A 5,463-nucleotide genomic window follows, 5' to 3' on the forward strand; every position below is an offset into this window, starting at 1 on the left:
CATAGACACCTTAGGACACTTGAACTTTGTGCTCTGATACCAAGTTTGTCACGCCACGAGCCTTCTCCCTGGACGTGACAGACACTCGAGAACCATTGTTATTCCTCAAGCGAACTCTCATTTCAGCTTACTACAAGCAGAAAACTAACTCAAGCATACACAAACATAAATCTGAAAGAAATGTTTAACAACAGTTTACTGAATCTCAAAATTATTTGAATATATTGAGTATAAAACATAAGCTTTAAATAAAACATTTGAAACTGAATGACTCTCCAAAACTGTCTATCTATGAATAATATGTAGATTAAGCATCATGAGGATTCATCTTCAGACATATAAACAGATGGGGGGAGCAGGAGGACCATTTACATGATAAAATGCCCTCAGATGGGGATCATTACACCTGATAGAATAAAACTAATATATATTATTTCAATAAAGCATCAGGGGTGTATCGTCATCTTTGACACTCAAGCATGGAGAGCAACACTAGATCCTAGAAGATATGGACAGGGAGCACATAAGCAACTGACACAATATAATAAAGGGTCAGATTGTACAGAAGGCGGAGATCGAGAAAGAACCTGGGCTGGTACTGCAAACTCAGGATGAAAACCACCATGAAGCACAGATGGACCATACATTACCGCCTACGCAAGGGGAAGGGCAAGAGAAGGGTCAGTGGAAAAAAATGAACAACAAGAAGAAAGAGAGAGGAAGGAAGTAGATGTACCTAGCGACTTCTCTTGTGTGAACTGTGCCGCATTAAAAAGGAAGGACTCCGGCGACTGTCGAAAGGGAGTAGTTGGGAGGCTGAACTGGAAAAGGAAAGGCAGATGGTGTTAGATTTTCTTTCCTAAATATAGACGAGGGTTGTTTGGTTTAGGCTGGGCCAATTTGGGAATTGGGCGTATTAATTTAGGCTATTTGGTCAGACTGAATGTGATGATGCTTGGTATTAATAAAAATGAAAAACTACATAATTAGACATACTTAACTATCATATATACATATTTTACCTATAGTTTTAAAATACTACTCATAATATCACTTTTTAATAATTATACCATATATTTTAAAAAGTCAAATCAGATACACAAATCCCTTAAATAATTATCTTAAAATTAAAATTTCTTAATTAAAGGTACTTTAACAATTCAACATCCCTCAATCTCCCCCCCACCCCATGTTCTCCACCATTTTTTCTCTCTTCCTTCATCCTTTCAACAAATAATTTCTTCAGAATATCTATCAAAAACGATTTTCGTTCATCCTTTCAACACAGAAATGAGGATTACACCTATTCAAACATCAATTGTTCCATATTAAATATTCGTCTGAACTATTCAAACCAAACAATTTCACAGTCTAAACTTGCAAATTCTACCAAAATTGCCAATTTCCTTCGCTTCCACCTTCAGCGACTATGAATTGTGTTTGATTTCAAATATCCTATGTATCTAGTTTGTTTGTTTCATGTATCTGATGAAATATTTTTATGTATTTGATCTTTATGTCAATGTATCTAAGCTTTCAATGTCTTGTATCTGCTTTTTTGTTAATGTATCTAGGTCGTTAATGTCTTGAATATGATTTTCCTATTAATGCATCTGGTATATAAAGAATAACATTTTCATTCCTATTATTGCAATAACACAATAATTTCCTCACTTCTAAAAAATGACTACTCAATCTACATAATTTCTCACTTCTAATTAGCTCCCCTTTGGATAAACAAACTGCATCACAATTGTCAAAAATATCCACGAGAAATGAAACTCCTTTGATGCCATGATGGAGTGGACTCAGAGATAATTAAAAAATTAATATTATCAAATAGTTATTCTATGTTATTTATCAAAAAGTAAATTAAGAAAAATATAAAAATATTGTCATAATTAAATTTCAACAGGATAATTTAAATATAATTAAAAATCAATCCAAATAATTAAAAAATCATTTCATAAATTAAAACATAAAATAATAGTCTGTAAAATATAAAATAAGATAAATAATTTATTGTGTGAAAATGAAGGATAAGAATGGTATTGTGTTATTATAATAATAAGAATAAAAATTTATTATTTCTTATTAAATAATAAAAAAATTATTTTATTTTACGTTAGACATAAATATTTTAAATATTTTGAGATCGGATGAGCTAATATTAAAATTTGAATAAATAAAAAATTATTTTTTTGAACAAACAAAAGAATTAGTTATTTAGTAAAAGAATTTAATTTAATTAAATTTGGATTGGAAGTATTTTTAGACCAAAAGGTAGAAGGAAACATATTTTTTAATAGAAACAAAGGTGGAGGGCATTTTTAGACCAAAAGATGGAAGAAGTGTATTTTTGAGTCATTTTCAATAGCTTAGGGATATTCTCGACCCTTTTTCCATGCATTTATTAATCTTTTCTATGTACAGCATAAAATTATAAATTAAAAATTAATTAACTCATATATTCTCCATCATTTTAATTTATCTATCTTACTTTCTTTATAATTGGCTATAAATATCATGTGATTTTTCCTTTTCTAACAATTTAATTTTTCACTTGACATATTTAAAATTACAAGATTAGATGAATTCTACATATCTTTAGTTTAATTAAAACACAAAATTCAAAAGTTCTTTTACTTTCTTAAACTCCAAGACAATCAAATTGAAACAAAAGGAATATATTGAATAGTTGACGCAGGATTGTAAACTAATAATTAAACACCATCATTGATGATGCGTGCTTAATGTTATACATAGCAATTAAAATGCTACAGACAGTAATATTAAATATTCTGAATAATTAATTCACTTTCTAACCAACAATCAAACATCGTTAATTCAGTAGCTATGACGTTGAAGAAGTGGAGGACCATGCAAAGCTTGTAGGCGCCTCTTGTGGTGGTTCTGGTCATTCAATTCTTGATCAACACATGCCTAATGGGCTATGGCAACTGTAATAAGCACAACACCTAAACAAAACATTAATTTCCCTCTTTTAATTTTGTGTGAACAAACCATATAAATGGATATGTTTTGTAATGGTAGAACTGTGTTGTTATATATATATATATACTAGTGATGGCTGACTTCGACTCAAAAAAGTAATTGGAGATGCTCTTCTTGAGGTCACCATTCCTGTGTTGTTGAATAATATTGATTAGAACCTTTTATAATGTTTTAAAATAGTACTATATGTTTTAGATGTTGGAGCTCAAACTAAAAGTTTCCAATATATATATAGAGAGATAATTGGATACTATTCATCTATATGAAATGAACGTGTTACATTCATTAGCACTACAAAACTATTATTGGACACCAATTGCAAAAAAATTTGAATTTTATTTCTGTCCCATGCTTATAATTCCTCTCACTACTACAAAAACAACTTGTAGCGATAATAAATATATATACATTAAGAAAGAGTAATAAAATCTTTACCGATATTAGAGACATTTACAAAGAGTACTAGTTAAGCTATTAGTATCATTAATTAATTGTCACTAAAAATCATTTTTGACGTAGTTTTTAATGAATTTAAAGGTCAATAATTTGACATCACTTGCAAAAACTTTTGAATTCTATTTTCTTTTTTGGGGGTAAATATTGAATTCTATCAGTACAATGCTTATAATGCCTGTAATGAGTTTAAAGGTCAATATTTCTCCTGGGATAGTGAGGGAACACATTTCGGCACAATTAGCCTGGAATCTCAGTGTGTGGTCAATTTTTCGAAAGTCAGCCAAAAGGGAAAAAAACCAAAAGGCGGACCCATTCATCATTAATACTCTTGAACAGAAGGAAAATGTGGGGGTCACAACAAGGGTGTTAAAATAGCCTGACTACTTGTATTACAAGTAATTAACACTATAATATTAAGGAATCGTTTGATAGAGTGTATAAGAATATTATTAAATATAATTTTTTTTCATCAACAAAACCACTCAAGTAAGAAAATCTGAGAGAAGTAAATATATTATATCTTAAAAGTTACCTCTAAAATACAAAAACAGATTGTATGGCTTAATTTGTTATAACGAGAGCTAAAAGATAGTTCTAAACGGAAGAAAAGATCCTGGATTTATTTCTATAAACCTTTGCCTATACCAAAATATAAGTAATTAATTGACGTAGAAATTAACTTTATCGTATCTTAATTTAAAACTTGATAGTTACAGTGAGATTATTTCTATTCACGGTTTGATTTGTATATTAAGGTAGTTTTGTCTATGCGACATGCTTATACATGTATTAGTAGTTTATTTAGGGGGGTCTTTTGATAGCCGGATAGAAACAAGTTATTCATGTATAAATTTTTGTATAACATATAATATGTGGTTAATTCCATTAACAAACGACAAAAAGCAAAAAAAAAAAAAGAAGTTTAACAGGTAGATAGGAAATAAGTTATATTCATGTATAAAATTAAAACGACGTTTGATTAACAATTTAGAAATCCGCATAACTAGTATGGGGTCGTTTGATAGTTGATTAGAGTTATGCAGATTTTAGTAATGTAGAAATTAGTTATGAGTGAATGTATGTATTATATATTTTATGCATGTATTAGTTATACATATACTAGATATTCCACCTTCTATCTTGCATCAAATAATACATAAATTCTCTCATAATTTATAGATGTATTAGTTATGGGGTTTTTAAATTCTCAACCAAATATCATATTAATCTTATACATAAATAAATTATTTTATATCTACTTACCAAATGTCTTATAAATTATATGTTAATACATGAATAACACAAACCTTATCAAACCCCCAAACAACCCTCCAGTGGTATATATTTTTATAAGAGGATGAAATAGTGGAGTCCGGAGCCTAAAAGGCAAAAAAAATTGACAAAAATTTCAAAATGGCACATCAAATTTTTTTCTAACCAAAAGGGCAAAATCGCTACTGACATAGCGATTTTGATTTGACGCCGTTAACAGATCAAAATCGCTGCCCTATCAGCGATTTTGTCCAACTTTTTTTCTTTTTTCAGAAAATCGCTACCCGTGCAGTGTTTTTGTGATTTTTTTTTAAAATTAAAATCGCTGCTATGGCAGCGTTTTTATAAAAACGAATTTTTTCTTTTTTTTGGCAGCGATTTTCGTTAATGTTTTTTTTTTTTTAGAAATCGCTGCCTGGGAAGCGATTTTAGTGAAATAAAAATAAACAAATTTTTTTTTTTGAAATTTCTGTCAACTAGTCAACATTTAATTATAATTTTTTTTTTTTTTAAATCGCTGCCTTTGGCAAATTATACTTAAGTTCGAAGGGAGAATTCAACCAATTTATAAGAAAATTTTAAAAGAAACATGTGAACTTTTTCTATTTTTTTAGACATGCATGTGAGTTGGAATTATTTTTTTAATATGACATGTGAATGTTTGAACAATTAAAAAAAAAAAATTGGAAGGAAATTTCGCTGCTTGTCAGTGAAAAATAA

The 5,463-nt window shown here is 29.2% G+C and overlaps 1 long non-coding RNA gene across 2 annotated transcripts; it reads right to left on the minus strand.

The window, feature by feature from the left end:
* Positions 1–299: 299 nt before the first annotated feature.
* Positions 300–834, minus strand: LOC102598918 (uncharacterized). 2 transcript variants are annotated; one of them, XR_366984.2, is made up of 3 exons: positions 737–834; positions 588–653; positions 300–499 (listed from the first exon to the last, which is right to left on the minus strand). It is a non-coding gene; the product is annotated as an uncharacterized lncRNA (long non-coding RNA). The 2 variants fall into 2 exon arrangements; XR_001473005.1 differs by having other exon boundaries at positions 300–531.
* Positions 835–5,463: the final 4,629 nt, after the last annotated feature.

Source organism: Solanum tuberosum, unplaced genomic scaffold (assembly GCF_000226075.1).
Source record: "Solanum tuberosum cultivar DM 1-3 516 R44 unplaced genomic scaffold, SolTub_3.0 scf00044, whole genome shotgun sequence".
Lineage (NCBI taxonomy): Eukaryota > Viridiplantae > Streptophyta > Magnoliopsida > Solanales > Solanaceae > Solanum > Solanum tuberosum.